The sequence below is a fragment of the Eleutherodactylus coqui genome, chromosome 2 (assembly GCF_035609145.1).
Source record: "Eleutherodactylus coqui strain aEleCoq1 chromosome 2, aEleCoq1.hap1, whole genome shotgun sequence".
Taxonomy (NCBI): domain Eukaryota; kingdom Metazoa; phylum Chordata; class Amphibia; order Anura; family Eleutherodactylidae; genus Eleutherodactylus; species Eleutherodactylus coqui.
In genome coordinates this window covers 30,506,277-30,525,116 of record NC_089838.1, presented here as the reverse complement: position 1 = coordinate 30,525,116, position 18,840 = coordinate 30,506,277, and the positions used below count along the sequence as shown (strand labels likewise).

General features: G+C 44.2%; 1 protein-coding gene across 1 annotated transcript in view; it reads right to left on the bottom strand.

The window, feature by feature from the left end:
* The window catches only part of RELL2 (RELT like 2), a 46,743-nt gene extending 40,654 nt beyond the window's left edge, over nucleotides 1–6,089 (bottom strand). Inside the window, exon 1 of the mRNA XM_066590544.1 lies at nucleotides 5,746–6,089. The gene's annotated coding sequence lies outside the window, so the exon portion shown is untranslated. The remainder of the gene's footprint in view (nucleotides 1–5,745) is intronic.
* Nucleotides 6,090–18,840: the final 12,751 nt, after the last annotated feature.

Here is an 18,840-nt window from a genome sequence, read left to right as displayed (position 1 = left end):
TCTCAGTCCTGTACATAAACAGAAGCCGACTGTCACTTCTTCAAGTCGCAGTGCTGGCAGCACAGTTGGCAGTGCCACCGGCGGTTTACGCCATGGGATTACTCTATGTGACTCATAGTTGCAAACATCTTCTAACAACCTGCCGGGGCACTTTATCATTGAACTGTTGAAGTCGGTCATGCAAGAACCGCACAGCAATGGATTCCCCATTGTGACACAACGCACCAAACAAAAATATATCTGTACATTGTAAAAAGTTCTGCCCAATGAACAGAACTTTCTTCAGGACTTGAACAAATATCATTGTCAGATTGGTGGGGGTCCGAGCCCCGGGATCCCAGGTGAATAGTATAGTGAAGGGGCTGAACCATTGTGAGAAACTGCAGGACCAGGCACAGAAACTCATACGGACGAGGTGCTAACAACTGTAGCAGGTGGTGGTGCACAGCATTGTTTTCAGGATATGATGCAGCAGACAGAGTTACAAAAATAGGCAACTTTTATTTTAGAATGAAAAACTGTAGCAGAAAAATAGTGCGATATTAAGAGAACAAAACAACTTTTATGGTACCGTTACTCAGTGCTAGCTGCCTCTAGCTAAGGCTTAGTAATAATATATGCACACTAAGTAATAAAACTATTTCCCACTTCCTATGGAATAATCACAATAAATATAGTAACATAGTATGTTAGGCTGAAAGAAGGCAATGTCCATCCAGTTCAGCCACTTTCCACCACGATTCCCCTTGTTGATCCAGAGGAAGGCAAAAAAAACCCCAACAAGGCAGGAGAGGTTCCCAGACGTTCTCCTGTAGTTGTAGCAGTGGCTGCCTCTCTTCAGTAGCTTGTCGCACCCTGGGTGGCAGCTCCCCCATGGCCTCTCTGTAGCTATTCCTCTACATCTCCAAGCAGTCTCAGAGCTTCAGTTAGTAGGTCCTCAGTATCTTCCAGAGCAGCTCCTGCTGCTCCTCTCATGAGTTCCTGCACGCTCTCTTGCAGGCTGCCATACTTAGCGCTCACTGCACTTTGTCATAGTCCCCTGGCTGCATTCTCCCTACTGTGACGCAGCTCCCACACCTCATATAGTGCTGACATCATCTCTCCCTAATGTTTTCAAAAAACAGGTTCTGTTTCATATTGCTGAAATTTTGCAAAAATCTTTGTGCGCACAGAAAATTTTGAACAATTTTTGGTGCAATTCACAGTTCATCACCAAGGCAACCATTTAACTCTCAAGCGTACCCCCATTACACATTGAAGAGGGTGCTACACTTGCAAGAATGCAGAGATCTCTTCATTCTTCTGATCGATGGGGATTCTAGTGAATAGGATAGGCAATCAATCTTAAAGTCCTGGAGAACCTCTTCAACTTTTAGGCCCTCTTTATGATGCCTTAAAGAAGTTGTGTCAAGATGGCTTTCCCTGTTCATATGCCCTATCAAACTATTAACGACCACTTCTCAGTTAGCATACGAGTGCTTCTCATGCTCCGCACCTGGTGACGTCTTTGCTCCACCCCTGGTGACGTCATCAAGTCCTACAACATATATAAAACACAGAGCCTGACAGATAGAAGAACAACCCAGATAGGGCTCTTGAAAGGGGGAGGACAAAAATAACAAAACGAGAATACAACTAAGCTGTTATCTCAGACACAAATCAGCGGTCCTGACAGAAGACACAGACCTACAACCACCACAGAGATCCGGCGGGCTGAAGGACCTGTGGTGACGTCACTGCTATGAGAGGAGCCATTGCGCAGTTTGGTAGAAAGTACTGTATACTGGATAAACTGACAGCAGCTACTACCAGGACCTGTGATGACGTCACCATGATGTGATCACCTGTGTGGGTGGAGTCAGGAATCACATGACCAGGAGTGATCACTGTATCCAGGAGTCTGGTGATGTGTGGAATAGCAGAACTGTGTGTGTGTGCTGTGTATAAATAAGGATGGAGCAAAGCTGTGTGTGTCATGTGCTGTGTGTGTGTGATCAGGATGGATATAAATGGATGTACATTGTAGCAGAGCTGTGTGTGTAATGTGCTGTGTGTAATGTGTGGGAATCATAATGATTGTACAATGTAGCAGAGCTGTGTGTAATGTGTGCAAATCAAGATGGATGTACTACAGCTGTGTGTGGCATGTAATGGAGCTATGTGTGTGGTCAGGATGGATGTAGTAGAGCTGTGTGTGTAATGTGCTGTGTATAATGTGTGGGGTCAGGATGGATGTAGTAGACCTGTTTGTGTGATGTGTGGGGATCATAATGGATGTACCATGTAGCACAGCTGTGTGACACATTGTGCCACGAGAAACACTGGTACTATAATTTCCTAATAATTACTAGTAAAGGTATATGAATGTCATGGAGCAAGAGCGGCTCACATCTTGGCTGATCTTCTGCTATCCTCTTATTACAGCACAACCTTTCATGCGATTGGCTGTTCTGCAATATTACATTTCCCCTTCACTGATATGTCAGATTGGCTTCAACTTCCACCTGCAATCAGCTATGTGCCAGGTATGCCAACAGCAGGATTTGGGGCGATCATTCTCTGAATGGTTGTGCATCTTGGCACAATCCATTTAAAGTAAATGAATGACTTTTTAATTTTACCAATTGAAATCCATACTGTATAGAGAGAAACACATCAAGAACAGTATTAAATTAAGAACCTTCAGGAGTCGAAAAAGCCGGCTCAGCAAAAAGAGACAAGATTCGCATCATGAATATGGCTGAAGCTCCTAAAGAAAAGCACCTTGTACGCATAGAGGGATCTATCCAAAAAAGTCCTACTGACTTCCGTAGGGAATACACTGTTAGCATGGCCACTGATGTGTGTAGATGTTCCCATACAGTGACAGGGAGGAGGAACTGAGCACTTATCTTGTCAATGGTGGGATCCTGTGTTATCTGCCTCCCGCCTTATTACAGGTCTTATATTCCAACATTCTTGCCCTCTGATACTTTTTGATACTGCATAAGCCCCAGAGCAACATAATGAAATTAGTGGCATAAACAGGTTTTCCAAGCAGTGATCAGACACACATGACACGCTACACACCCAGTAATCATGTGTGCGCCATCATCTATGATCCGATATGCCTGACTACGGGGCAGAAAGTTATTTTTGACAACACATCAATTCAAGAATGTGACTCAAGATAGCCATATAGATAATGATAAGTACATGTGGATCCACTGTGCCTCATCTTAGGGTTAAGGTGCATTTACACACAGGTGATTGCTCAACAGTCGTCAGAAACTGACAGATTTGAGCGATCATTTTGCGTTAGCTACTAATGGGTTAATCAGCCCATTAGAAGATAACTAGCTTCATTTGCATGTATTTAGAGAACAGTGGGTGTTCTGTTCTCTAAATACATCACACTACTGTTCTCCAGCCATACAGCTGCTGAACGAATTTTATCAGTGCTGCCCGCGGAGAACTCAGCGTGTGGTCCCTCTCATCAGTTCCAATGGATTTTAAGCTAAGGACGAAAAGTGCACGATGGGCACATATTTACACACAACGGTTATCGCTCACAAGATGGCTTTTGAGTGAATTTTGAGCGATAATCATTGTGTGTAAAAGGGCCTTCAGATCCAGGGGCCGCACCAGGGGTTTTCCCGGTTTTCAACCTTTTACCACACTAATCAGTATACTGCTGAAACCCCCGGCCCCAGGGGGGGTAACTATAGAGGATGCAGGGGATGCGGTTGCAACCCGGGCCCAGGAGCCTTAGGGGGCCTATAAGGCCTCTTCTCCATATAGGGAGCCCAGTACTATGAATAAAGCATTATAGTTGGGGGCCCCATTCCAGGTTTTACATTGGGGCCCAGGAGCTTCACGTTACGCCTCTGCCCAGCCCATTACCCTAGAAATAATAAAGAGTCAGCTTATATACTTGGTCAAATTTTGCGGAATGTGGTACCGGAGGGTATGGACAGGGATATAGTCATAGAATAAAAAAAGTGGGAGTCAAGGCAGGTGGAATGCTTTCAAGACATAGATTAAGCCAAGACTCAGGGCAGGCAGTAACAATGAAAGTGTAGCCAAATAATAAGTCAAGGTCAAGACTGGAGAAGTGAGGAAAGCTGGGTGGTTCAAGCACAGAGCAAATACCGGTACTAGGAGATCTGACAAACACACTTGCACCTTCACACAGTATGGAGACCGATTGTTTAGTTGACAGGTTGTGGGCGAATTAGGGCTGTCAAGGTTGGTTGGGGACTGAAAAGTTGGGTGCGCATGCTAGCTCCCTAAGAGTCGGTCTGGCGCTCACCCAATGGGGAGCAGGAAACTGGCAGGAGATGTGCCATCTGCCACAGACCATTCGAGGGACACAGCACTACCCAGAACTGACGACATAAGAAGAGGCACGACAATAAGGGTTACCAATCTCACCAATTCAACAATCTCTACATGCATGTTACTGGACAAGAAGGTCAGGAATAGAGATGAGCGAGCATACTCGCTGAGGGCAATTACTCGATCGAGCATTGCCCTTAGCGAGTACCTGCCCGCTCGGAAGAAAAGATTCGGTTGCCGGCGGGGAGCGGCGGGGGAGAGCGGGGAGGAACGGAGGGGAGATCTCTCTCTCTCCCTCTCTCCCCCCTGCTCACTGCCGCAACTCACCTCTCACCCGCTCCGGCAGCCGAACCTTTTCTTCTGAGCGGGCAGGTACTCGCTAAGGACAATGCTCGATCGAGTAATTGTCCTTAAAGAGTATGCTCGCTCATCTCTAGTCAGGAACACATATTGCAAAAAATGTGACCCCTTATTGTATCCAGAATATATTTAGTATTAATACAACACTGCATAAACTTACAACTGAGCACACGGGATCCTGTCTCCGGGACGTGCGCAAGTGGATATTGTATACATCTGTACAGATCAGCTGCTGGCGTCCCGCTATCACCACATTCACTGTAACTAGGCTACATTATGACGTCTGTGAATAAGTTTCTGCATACCCTCAGCCTAAGTGTTGGAAAATCCTCCTGTGGCGCAAACCTGCTCGATCCATAGACCCCCAAGGTCAACAGATCCAAAAAATGTGCCCTTTAGTCATCTAGAGGGCAGGTATAGCACTGCACATCACTGTTCAGGGAGGTGGAGCTGTTGCACTTCCCAATACAGTTGACCCCAGCAATTCTGTACATTTCATAGTCCCATATCTGTTTGGCGCCATTCGCACCTGCGTTGTAGGCTTCGTTTACATGCTCATCCTACTTGCCAGAAAAAAGTAATGCGCAAATGTCGCAGTTTTTGCCAGTAAAATGACGGAAAGCAAGACTAAACTTAGTGGACCCCGCTGTAGGGCAGTAGGATCCGTCACAGCCTTCAATTCCATCTTTCTTGGTTTTGTGACGGAATTCCTAAAGCAGGTTGCGATATATTCTAGATTTGTGTCTCCCCTTTGCATATCAGTTGACGATTTGTCTATAATTAGACACGGAACGAACCGATATAGCGTCTTTGTGGTTCCTTATCGACAAATAAGAGTCAAGAAAGAAAGAATCGATTTGGTCTTTGTATTCTAAGCCAAGGAAATCAGCGTCTTCTACAAAACCCAAATACTGATCGGCTTTACATTCTGCGCTATAGCAAATTGTAGTATTTGTATTACCTCCCCTCCCCCACCCTGTTGGAATAATAGGCTACATCCTTCCATGTGTTGATATTGCACCCATACTTGTATACACAATGGGCACTAGGTGCCAGTTACATTCTTACCAGGTCAGATGAGCTGCAGTGGATGAATCTTCAGCTCCTTCTTTGGATGTTTCCTTGTGCTGCGGCTCCTGGAGATGAGCGGGCATCAGCGAGAAGATTTGCTTTCCAAACACAAGTCTTTGTCCTGCAGCCATGTCAGGGGGATGTAGCTCACATTACGCTCCAAGGGGCATTTTCCTCTTCCTCCAAGTTGTATGCTCAGGGACTAGTGCGGTGCAGGAACACACCCATACATGTGCATTAGGAGCTGCACACACTGACCTCAGGGTTCCCGTACGCGGATTGTGTTGGCAGCAGGTTGTGGGGTTTGCGGACGGATCAGCTTGGAAAGATGTTTAACTTGCAGCAAAATAAAATGATTGTGTTGATTGTAAAATCATTTGACAGTCTTTTTCTGGAGGAGCAATAGAAGGCTCTATTGACACCTAGTGGGCACTTGGGAGAATGCAGGCAGCACACAATGTGATCAAAAAGTAACCAAGTTTATAAATACTGCTGAGAAGCGACACATCAATGTGTAACAAGTGGATGTGTGCCACAAGTCTTTTCTATTGTTTGGATTGGCTTTAAAACCTTCCCGCAAGTAAGCGTACATGTACATCCTCCAGCGGTAGGGGTTATGGACAAGATCAGGAGCCAAGCACGCTCCTTACACGGTCGGTGCCAGCTACCAATAAGATGCAGGGTGTTCACTCAGCCCCTCCAGTAATGAGATCGCAGGTTGCCGTCATGGCAGCCTGGGGCCTATTGAAAATAATGATAATGTCTATTAAAGGGGTTGTCTGGGACTTTTACTATTGATGACCTATCCTTATCAATAATTGATCGCAGGGGGTCTCTGTCACTCTGGATCCTTTGCCAATCAGCTGATCTCTGGGAAAGCTGTCAATGTGGACAGCGCTGAAAGCAGATAGTTCTGTCCATATTGCAGCAGTCTGGTTTCGTACTACAAGTAGAACTCCCACTGAATTCAATAGGAGCGGTGCCTGCAGTACCAAGCCGCGCCACTACACTATGGTCAGCACTCTCTGCAGTGACAGCGGCTGCAGGAATCAACTGATCGGCAAGGATCTGAGCGGTAGGTCCCCGTTGATCATCAATGGAAATTTTTTTTTTCAAACTCCCAGAATATCCCTTAAATTACTTTCACTCTATAATCTTGGTTGATCTTGCTCTTGTCGCCAGACTCTAGTCTGGTTCATCCTTCCACTTAGACCTCATCAGTGGCCCAAAGTTTTTTTTAACCCTTTAAGTCACAATCTCGGGTGCCCATTAGTAAGATATGTTCTTCTTCTCATCTGACTTTTCTTGACTCCATTACATCGTGCGCGTATTACACGGTGAAATTACGTTTCTGGGAATGAGCCTTTTGGGTTCCCAGGGCTTGTACTGAGCACAATATGGTGACATACCAAAAAATAATGTATTAAAACTTCTGTGGTGCAGTTTGGTATAACTAAAGAGTGCCGTATAGCAGAGCTGAGTCAGTGCCAGGCAAAGCTGGGAAGATGCTATACCCCTAATGGTCCAAGTAAACAAACTGAGGTTGGGGTACACGAGCGACCCACTATGACTGACGCTCACATACACCCAGATCTAGCCCTACCCTACGGTATTATATATTGTTCATGCAGTTGGATTATTAAAGGGATATTCCCAGCTCAGATTGGAATTAAATATCCACAGCAGAGTCCATAGGAGTCAGATAGCTGAAGGTCTCACCTCTGAAACACACACCTGTCTCCCGTTCTGACCCCCAGCCCAGCTGTACGAGGTGGCCGGGGTGTTTGGGATTACAGAAACAGCCTTCGCTAGACTGTTTCCCTAACTGCCATAGAAGTCAAGGGAAGTTATGTGAACAGTACAAGCTAATAATCTGCCTCATAAAGAATCTTGGTTATGGAATAGTGAGATAGCACCGCCTAGTGGTCAGTCCTTGTAAGTACACTTTATATATATATTTCCTGTAACCAGATGACTAATATTATTATATACCACCAATTCTTTGGGGACCATAGATTATTATATAATCTCTTTGGGAATTTGAAAATCTGGGTAGAGAACTGTCCCACTATAAACCTCCAAGAATGTTCGAGGCGCCTCAGGTGCCCTATAAAGGGATTCTGATTGTGTGACAGGAGACAGAGGGCAGAGTGTAAAGCAGCAGCAGCCAAAGTGGTGGTGGCTGTTTTGGAGCAGAGCATTCCCATACTGGGGAGCTGCAGAAGGCCAAGTGACAGCTACCATAGGGCCCTGATGACTCAGGGGCTGAAGAATTGTTGCCAAATAGTGGACCGGCTGGACCACTGGGGCGAAGGATCCCACAGCACATGGGAGGAGAGGGACTCTGCCTCCCTACCATTGCACCTGATGGAGGGAGCAGCAGCCGTATAGATCTGGGTCACATATTGTAGCAGTTTGCCATGGAGAGAGCTCAGTGTATATGAAGTCTATGACATCAGGTGAAGTGTGCTATGGAAGCAGCACATACGGGTGGACGTCAGGGCTACAGATGATAGAGTTCAGTGTAACGGTTCTGCAGCAGTACAGTAAAGTCTAGTCAGTAGAGGATAGTTTATAGTAATGTGCCGATGTAAGGTGCTGGGTGATAAAAACTACATTCTGGTTTATAATACGTAATTGGTTACTGTTGCTTTAAGACAGTTTATGGCAGGAGTTATAATGCAGTGTTTAAGTACACAAAACCTCTTATGGGCCAAAATTATGTTTATTAGGCTTTTGTTAAAGTAAGGTTACCTTCATAAAAAAACATGTGCTGCCTCAGGCTCCGTCCATCACTGCTGCGCCATTGCGTCACCATCCACCTGCTTCATACAGCCAGGAGTTTGGACTAAATCAGCCTCTCAGCAGTCAACGGGTTTCCAGATTGTTGGGCGTTTACCAAATATTTTTGAAATTGTCAATTTTTTAAAAAGTTCTAATTAGTTGCTACATTTTTAGGAAACGGTTAGATTTCATTTTTGCTGCAGGACAAGAACACTATCTTACCAAGAGTAACTGGACCCCTGAACAAGAATCAGAAGTACTATTTATTTCCATATTTAATACTTAGTGTCTGATGTCAATAGGGTCAAAGGAGCCCCACTATCTGTGGTATACTTTCTACTAACGTCTGATACACTTCAGATGGTATGTCCCTCAATTCATCCTGCAAATGTCTGCAAAGAAGATGGATGTGGTTCATATTTTCTGATCCAACGTTCCAGTTCATCCTAAAGATGTTGAGTAGGATTTAGGTCGGGACTCTGTACAAGCCAGTGCAAACGTGGATCATCAGTATCTGCAAACCAACATAAAACAGCGTTGGGTTTGTGACGAGGCACATTGTCATGTTGGAGGTATTGCTGACCATTCCCAGAGTATTGCCACATTCAGAAGGTCAGGATACACCTCCATGTTCTTGGTTCTTGCTGCTGAAACCAACGGACCGACACTATGTCACGGAAAACATCCCCAGACCATAACGGAACCTCCATTTTACTTAAAGGTTCACACAGCACACTGAGGCAGAAGGCGTTCCCCAGGCACCTCCTCATCCATCCGATTCGAAGATGGAGTAGCGCGATTCCATACCTCCCATCTTTACAGGGAAGGAAAGAGGGACTGGCAAGGCAGTGTGCGAAGCACGGCCTCTAAACTTTTCTAAGCCCCACCCCCAACCAGTCCCCACCTCTGACCACACCAAATCTATCAGGTGGAGGTGCTTTTAGGGGTGTCACGTTCCCTATATGGGTGATTAAATTCTGAATGTGGAATGCCCACAACTCTTATACCCCAAAATATATATTATTGTAATCATTAATAGTAGATTATATAAATACAGCACCAGAACCAACATCATAAAATAAGTACAGCACCAGAGCCAAGCTGAATACATAAAGGCAGCACTAGAAGCAAGATCATTAAAGGGATAACTTGTAAAGTCAACACCTGCTATATAAGTTAGTACTTCTTAGTATGGGAGTTGTCTGATCACAAACAAGAATGCTGCTACCCATCGTCACTCTACAGACCGTACAGCGACTACAGGACTGATCAGAGGCAGCACAGGTGGCATCTCTAATTGGCATTGTAGTTTTCTCTTCATCCAGTCCAAATCGACATGACAGCTTCTCCCGGACACAACTACGGTAGTCTCTTCTTGCCACACAGATGTCTTTGGCACTTTGCTTTTTCATATCTGTAATCCCTATACTAAGATAAACTTTTAATAGCGCCACCCATGGTTTCAGCTAAATACTGTATAATAGTGCAACTCGCAGCGCCCGAGTAATGAAAAATAAGCCGCACTGTCTTTCTGTAGTAATATACAGCTATGTCCCCTTAAAAGGAATATATAGCCATATTGCCCCAGTGGTAATAAATAGCCATAACGTGTATGGGAATATATAGCTATAATCTTCACCATATCAAAACAAAGTCACTTACCTCCCCCATGGTCACACAGAACCTCCCATTCACTGCCTTTCCTTTTCTGGTCGGATCCAAAACGGTTGACAGGTACGCGATTGGTCACTCCACGGTAGATCCTTTCGTTGCTTAACTGCCCATTGACGATGCTCCCTTGTAGACAGGTTGATGCATCTCCTTTGGGAGAACTAACCAAACATTTGCAGGACGAATGGTTGGAAATACCAGCTGAAGTGTATCACACAATAGTATAAAGTATGTCATAGTAGCTGAACTTATTAGGGCCAAAAGGAGGACCCACTAAGTATTAACTTATGAAAATAAATATTACTTCTGATTCTTGCTCAAGTGTCCAACTACTTTTGGTAGGATGATGCATATGAGTATAGCTGAGGAGGAGCCGCTATCTGTAATGGGGTTGTCCAAAGAAGACGGCCATTTTAAATATTTTGCTCCAGAAAAGTTCGCCGCTTAACTGTTCCCCGGGCTAGTGCACTTGTGTACAGAAAGCTCCGTTCATTCTGCAGTGGCCAGACTTGGTATTGCAGTTTGACTGAAATGAACAGGAACTTTGCCTGCAATATCAAGCTTGGCCACTGCAGTAAGAATAAAGCTGTGTGCAGAAATCAGGTCAGTGCACAAGCACACAGCCTGATGAACAGCTGATCAGCAGGGGTCTTGGGAAATGCGCCCCCACCAATCTACCATTGACAACCCTTTTAAAGAAGCACTCCAGTGAGGTTTGTATTTGCATATTCTGGTCACTCTTATTGCTATTGGTCTTAAGGCCCATTTAGACACAACGATTCTCGGTCACAATTCGCTCAAAGCCATCTTTTGAGCGATAACTGTTGTGTCTAAATAAACGGACATCGTGCAGTTTTTGTGCACGATTAATTCCTTGATCGATTCAGCTCGTGTCCCGCTGGTAGTTCACAGGGGGACGCGAGCTGTAAGTGCGAAGAACAATGCAGCTGTTTCCTTATGAAAAACAGCTGCATTGTTCACGGAGCGATAGTGGCAGTGTCCCGATCCGCCTGCACCAATTCCACTACGTTTAACCCTAAATAGGTAAAGACAGCAATGAGACCGCTGAAAGCCATGTCAACTTCTCCATTTTCAATGGAGACTGGACAGCTAAGCCCCGCCTACTGTCTTTTTTTTTTTTTAATAGCATGAGAATTGTGAATGCCAGTCATGCTGAAATAATAACTACGCAAGTCTGACAACATATTTACATTTTATTGTCAAGTTATCAACAGGAAAACAAACAAACAAAAAAAAACTAAATGGGATTTAAAGCAATGACAAACCAAAAGTGCGCACACCTGGGAGCGCAACAGTTAAACAGTTCAAACGCGAACATCTCATCTGAGTCTCACGGAGACCAAATACGGGATAACCAGAAGAGGTATAGCGAACGTCTGGGAGTATTTCCACAAGAAAATTAAGACAAGGCGGTTACAGCATTTGGGGAAATAAAGAAGGTGCTAGAATATTTGTGGGTCCAATTTGAGAAGGTGGCAAATGTGAGTCAATATGGGCATATTCAATCTTTAAAAGGGCCACTTCAACGAAAACACGTTTTTCCATGCCTGCGTCCCTCACCCGATTGCCTGGAAGTCTCCTTTGTATATTGCAGCCACTTCCATGCAGTGCAGCCTCCTGTCTGATGCATATCAACCACCAGCTTTTTATTTTCAGTTTCACAGCTACTTCATGATGCATCAGCACAGCATTAGCTGAGGCTATACCATTTTTGCCTGCTGGGGAGTGCAGTTTAATATAATCATTACCTTCTATATTCTTCTAAATGAGCTACAGACTCCAAGTATGCAGTCAGAAGGATGAGCTGTGATCTCCTCCATTATAACTGTGATAAGAGCTGTGATCATTATCAGTAACTGTGATAGTAACTGTCTGTGGTCAGTGCATGTAACAGCATCATACAGACTGAGAAACTGACTTAGGCCGCCTGCGCACGAACAGATTTTTGCTGCGGTATCCGCAGTTGGCGTCCGCACCGTAAATCCGCAGCTGTTCGTTACATGCTATGGAAAGTGATTCTTCCTGTACACAAGCTGAATCGAATTTTTGTTTTTTCGTTTTCTGAACACAGAGACAAAAAATAAAAAATAAAAAATTTAAAAATCGCAGCATGCTTCATTTTTACACGGATTTCGCGCCGATGGCTTCCATTGAAGTCAATGGAAGCTGTCCAACCCACGTCCCTTCCGCAATGACAGTGCAGAAAGATTGCGGGGTTACCTGCGAGCCGTGCGGACCATCCACAGTACAGATGAAAATGAAAGAAAGCAATGTAAGCAGGGTCGTCGGACACGGTCGGGGCTGGATTCCACCCAAGGGCAGCCATATTGATTATTAAATGGTTTTTAGGAGAGCCAAGTGACAAACGGTTGAACATAATGTAACAGAAGAAGCAGAATACTAATACTTCTATTTTCTGGTAACTTGCACAAAAATTTTGACCTTTTACGCCAGAAACTGCCACAAAAAGGCTTTACAAATGTCTGCCTTTGTCTGTTAGTGGAAATGCCCTTTAACCCCTTGAGTGGCGGGTTTCCTACCAGCCTGTCGTGCCCACCAAGGCAGGTTTTTTAAAATGGTCTAATCATTGAATTTCAACTAATTTTGCAGTTGCGTCTCAAGAGCCATAACTTTTTCATTTTTCCATTTACATGGCCATATAAGGGCTTGTTTTTTGCGGGACAAGTTATGATTTTTTTAAACAGGGGGGAGGAAAAAAAGAAATGGGGAAAAAAGAAAAAAAGGGGCCATGTCATTAAGGGGTTAAATAATGTATTAACTTCCTTCTCTGGGTCATTACGACGCATGGATACCACATGTGTGATTGTATTTTTGATTTTTTACAAAGTAAAGGAAGACAAGTGTTATTTATTTATTTATTTTTATAATTTTTTAACTTTTTTTATTTATTTATTTATTTCTTAATCTTTACTTTTTTTTATTTTTGTCCCTTTAGGGGACTTCCACAGGCACCCATCAGGACCCCCTGATCACATTCCGGGGGTTTGATGGTGACAGCCCTTTACATGCTGCAGTCACATAGACTGCCGCATGTAAAGGGTTAACACAGCAGAGATCGGAGGTTTTCTCTGATCTCTGCTGTAAGAGCAGGTACCTAGCTGTCCTCTGACAGCCAAGCACTAGCTCTCCCTGCCACAGAGACTGTCGGCTTGCTTCTGACAAGCCGATGGTCTCTATGGCAACCTGTAAACAAAGCAGGACATTGCCGACATGTCGGCAATACCTTTTGCTGGTTTTTCACAGCCCTTGCACTGCTCTGTGTGGGTCTGTGCAGGCAGAGCACACTGTCACAGCTTGTGGCATTGTGCTCTGCAGCTCCCATAGTGATACATAGCCCGGAAATCTTCCGGGCTATGTTGCTATGAGCAGTGGAGCTCGTCCCCGGAAATTTTCCGGGCGTGCCACTCAAGGGGTTAACAGTAAATGTGTATTTTATACTAATATTACAGATTAAACAAGAACTCTCGTACTGCAGGAGCCTTCAATCATTTTGTACTACATTTAAAGCAAACTTCTTGTTTTGGGAAAAAAAAGTTTGGTCCCAGGACTGAGAGGGTGTCCAACTCTGCCATCCCTCCGATGCGCAGCTTTTAGGCCCTATTTTCAGACATCCATGGTGGTCAACACATTCTTCAGACTACCTAATCTCCCACAGTGCAATGGAGGTGTTAGACTGCCAATGCTCTCTGATTGGCCACCACTGTTCATGTGATCAGTACTGGCCAATTAGAGAACAATGCACGGTCTGCAATAGGTAGTTAGAAAATTGCTAATTCCTATGGTCAGCCTAAAATCAGGAGTAGAGGGGCAGCAGAGAAGAACTACAGGTAATATAACCCCATCCCGCCCCCCCTCTCCTGTCTCAGGACAGAATTTTGTCCCAAAACCAAAGGTCACTTTAACGACTTCTAAAAGTCACTTGTTTCACCCACTTCTGTATTTCTCCGCTTTTTTTTAGTGGCTATTACCAAAACAAGTTGTGTGGATGGAGCGAATCTTTAGAAGTAAGCAGCCTATTGATATCAATCAACCTACCTAGTAACAAATTTTCAATTCCCCTGTAGCACTACCACAAAGGAATGAAGTATTACACAATTAGAAATCAGTATGCAAATTAGCTCACCTCCGAAAGAAAATGATCTCATACCCGCCAAACCAGAGACTCCTCCAAAAAGGAAGCGCAGCCCATTTGCAGACAGCCTTTTCAGGGTTCTAGCAGCTCGTCAGTATAGAGCGGGGTACCGACTGCCTGGATGAAATGCCTTAAGGTACAGCTAAAGGGAAGTTTTACATCTCACTGAAGAGACATGGTTAATTTGCATATTTTTCTCCCATGGAGTAGTGCCTGAAAATAAGTCTCCATACACCAGCTGTATCTCTTCAATGAGAACCAGTACCCTCCCCAAACAATTACAAATCAATACATGTGACTTGTTTTTTTAATACGCTCTGCTCAGGCCGATATGGTCCTAAACAGGGAACCTCCCTCCATCAATTAGGTTTCCATATACCCTATAAGGGAGTTAATAGAGGGTGGTCCCCTGAACATAACCCTCATCTATGATGCAGAGCAAAGGGTGTCTGCAAAGAGTGTCTCTTGCCCTGGAGGACGCGGCCCATCTATACCTAAAATAGACAGTCCATCGAAATGAAATATATACTGTAATGCTTTCTTTCATCTGTGGTGGAGCTACAAGGATTGCTGGATTAAAGGGACTGTCTAGTTGTAAAACGTCTCATGGCTTATTCTTAGGATAAGTTAGTAATAATTGATCACCATGGGGTCCGTGTTGATGCGCTTGTGCATTAGGCTGATTTTTTTTTTTTTACAGGAAGCAGACAGCTCCACTCTTACTGCAGTGGCCAGGCTTGGTATTACAGGTAACGTTTCCATTGAAATTAATGGAAATTTGGCCTACAATACCAAGCCTGGCCACTGCACTAGTAACAGAGCTGTCTGCTTCATGCAGAATTAAGCTCAGTGAAGGAATGCACCAGCTCAGCCTACGGCTGATTGGCAGGGGCTTCTAATGGACCTCCCCTTAGCTTCTATTGATGACCTGTCCTAAGAACAAGTCATTAATAGTTTACAGATTGACAATCACTTTAAAAGGCAATATGAACTTTATCTATGAAACTGTTTAACTATAAGATGAATAAATAAGTAACTTTGCAAAATAAACCTCCTAGCGTACATCATCTTCATCCAGTCCTCTGACTAACCAGCAGTGTAAAGAATGGAGGTTTTATTTTGGTTATCATGGTAAAACCACACTTATTGATAAGTCTATAAATGTATCCTTTTGTTTCCGCTCTATATAAGACATACGAGTATATTATGCTAAAGTCAGAACATTCAGAGAACATACAAGTTTCCAGATTTATACACATCTCTGGACGTAACCATGGTGACAGAAAACCATCCATTGTCTGCACTGCTGACTTCAGAGAGCCTGGAAAATGGGGCAAAATAGGAGTCAAACTGCTTAAACGTAATAAATTAAATCTGCACCGAATTCTAACGCAAACTGTGGCGCCAAATGGCGCAACTTAGATCCGTCAAGTGAGTTAATCCCTACTATAGCGCTTTATACCAAAAATGATCCCTATGATGGTATAACCACCATATAATCTGTACAGCACTTACACTGCCAATGAAGAATCTGTCCACTTTTCTCTGTCAGTGAAGTGGCCTTTTTTGAATTGCACTACATGTCCCAGCATTCCCTGGGTTTGTGATCACGTACCCAAAAGGATACGTTGAAGCTTTAAATTTCTGGAGGCACAGACATACAAACGTTTTGCAGAGCTGAGCTTGTCAGGTGATACAACGCCTGGCGATATAATAGGTTACCTGTGGTTTTACATGGTGCTGCGGTTAGATACTATCTTAGTGTTCGTTCACACAGAGCATAGCTGGGGCGGATTTTCCACAGTGGGAGATCTGCACCGAAATCCGCGTCAAAATCGGCACCAGTGACAGGATTGTGATATGGATTTTGGGGCAGAATTCACCCCTTCAGAGTGAAATCTGCTAGAGATCCGCACAAAAAGGAAGCGCAGCCCATTTGCAGACAGCCTTTTCAGGGTTCTAGCAGCTCGTCAGTATAGAGCGGGGTACCGACTGCCTGGATGAAATGCCTTTAGGTACAGCTAAAGGGAAGTTTTATATCTCATTGAAGAGACACGGTTAATTTGCATATTTTTCTCCCATGGAGTAGTGCCTGAAAATAAGTCTCCATACACCAGCTGTATCTCTTCAATGAGAACCAGTACCCTCCCCAAACAATTACAAATCAATACATGGGACTTGTTTTTTTAATACGCTCTGCTCAGGCCGATATGGTCCTAAACAGGGAACCTCCCTCCATCAATTAGGTTTCCATATACCCTATAAGGGAGTTAATAGAGGGTGGTCCCCTGAATATAACCCTCATCTATGATGCAGAGCAAAGGGTATCTGCAAAGAGTGTCTCTTGCCCTGGAGGACGCGGCCCATCCATGCCTAAAATAGACAGTCCATCGAAATGAAATATATACTGTAATACTTTCTGTCATCTGTGGTGGAGCTACAAGGATTGCTGGATTAAAGGGACTGTCTAGTTGTAAAACGTCTCATGGCTTATTCTTAGGATAGGTTAGTAATAGTTGATCACCATGGGGTCAGTGTTGATGCGCTTGTGCATTAGGCTGATTTTTTTTTTTTACAGGAAGCAGACAGCTCCACTCTTACTGCAGTGGCCAGGCTTGGTATTACAGGGAACGTTTCCATTGAAATGAATGGAAATTTGGCCTACAATACCAAGCCTGGCCACTGCACTAGTAACAGAGCTGTCTGCTTCATGCAGAATTAAGCTCAGTGAAGGAATTTACCAGCTCAGCCTACGGCTGATTGGCAGGGGCTTCTAATGGACCTCCCCTTAGCTTCTATTGATGACCTGTCCTAAGACCAATCATCAATAGTTTACAGATTGACAATCACTTTAAAAGGCAATATGAACTTTATCTATGAAACTGTTTAACTATAAGATGAAGCAATAAGTAACGTTGCAAAATAAACCTTCTAGCGTACATCTTCATCCAGTCCTCTGACTAACCAGCAGTGTAAAGAATGGAGGTTTTATTTTGGTTATCATGGTAAAACCACAGTTATTGATAAGTCTATAAATGTATCCTTTTGTTTCCGCTCTATATAAGACCTACAAGTATATTATGCTAAAGTCAGAACATTCAGAGAACATACAAGTTTCCAGATTTATACACATCTCTGGACGTAACCATGGTGACAGAAAACCATCCATTGTCTGCACTGCTGACTTCAGAGAGCCTGGAAAATGGGGCAAAATAGGAGTCAAACTGCTTAAACGTAACAAATTAAATCTGCACCGAATTCCAACGCAAACTGTGGCGCCAAATGGCGCAACTTAGATCCGTCAAGTGAGTTAATCCCTAGTATAGCGCTTTATACCAAAAATGATCCCTATGATGGTATAACCACCATATAATCTGTACAGCACTTACACTGCCAATGAAGAATCTGTCCACTTTTCTCTGTCAGTGAAGTGGCCTTTTTTGAATTGCACTACATGTCCCAGCATTCCCTGGGTTTGCGATCACGTACCCAAAAGGATACGTTGAAGCTTTAAATTTCTGGAGGCACATACATACAAACGTGTTGCAGAGCTGAGCTTGTCAGGTGATACAACGCCTGGCGATATAATAGGTTACCTGTGGTTTTACATGGCGCTGCGGTTAGATACTATCTTAGTGTTCGTTCACACAGAGCATAGCTGGGGCGGATTTTCCACAGTGGGAGATCTGCACCGAAATCCGCGTCAAAATCGGCACCAGTGACAGGATTGTGACTTGGATTTTGGGGCAGAATTCACCCCTTCAGAGTGAAATCTGCTAGAGATCCGCACAAAAAGTTGCAGCGCAGACTAAGCTGTGGATTGGATGGTTTAGCACCAATATCTGCTGAGTGTAAAAGTATACTTAGGCCTCTTTCACACGGGCGACAGAGATATGGCCGCGAGCAAAAGCACAGCGATATCGCAATCCAGTGTTACAATAATTTGTGTAGCGCCCTCTTGTGCTGGGATTTTCGAGGAGGAAGGGGGAAAGGGGGTTGAAATATAAGCCCTACCCAGAAAATAAACCCTACGTATCCATCCTCCTTTCTGTTGCATCACACCAAAACATGGTTTAAGTGTGGGGCAATGACACTTTTACACTAGGAAATCCTACAGTTTCCCCTAAAATAAGCCCTAGCTGCATGAAAAACAAACAAAAAAACCCACCACCACTTAAGAGGCATTGTCGGCTCCACCGCACGTCTCCTCTGCAGCTACGGCACTTGTTTGTAGTCTTCGCATTGAATGGCTGCGATTGGTTCATCATGAGCTGGCTCTGATTAGCTGAGTTGCGGCGCTCGAGAACCAATCAGAGGCAGCACCTCCTGGAGTCAAGGTTTTTGAGATCCCTGACCAGGAAGCGCTCTCTGAAGACTACAGACAAGTACCGGAGCTGCAGAGGTGAAGTGCGGTGAAGCCGACAACGCCTCTTAGGTGATGTATTTATTTATTTTTTCATACA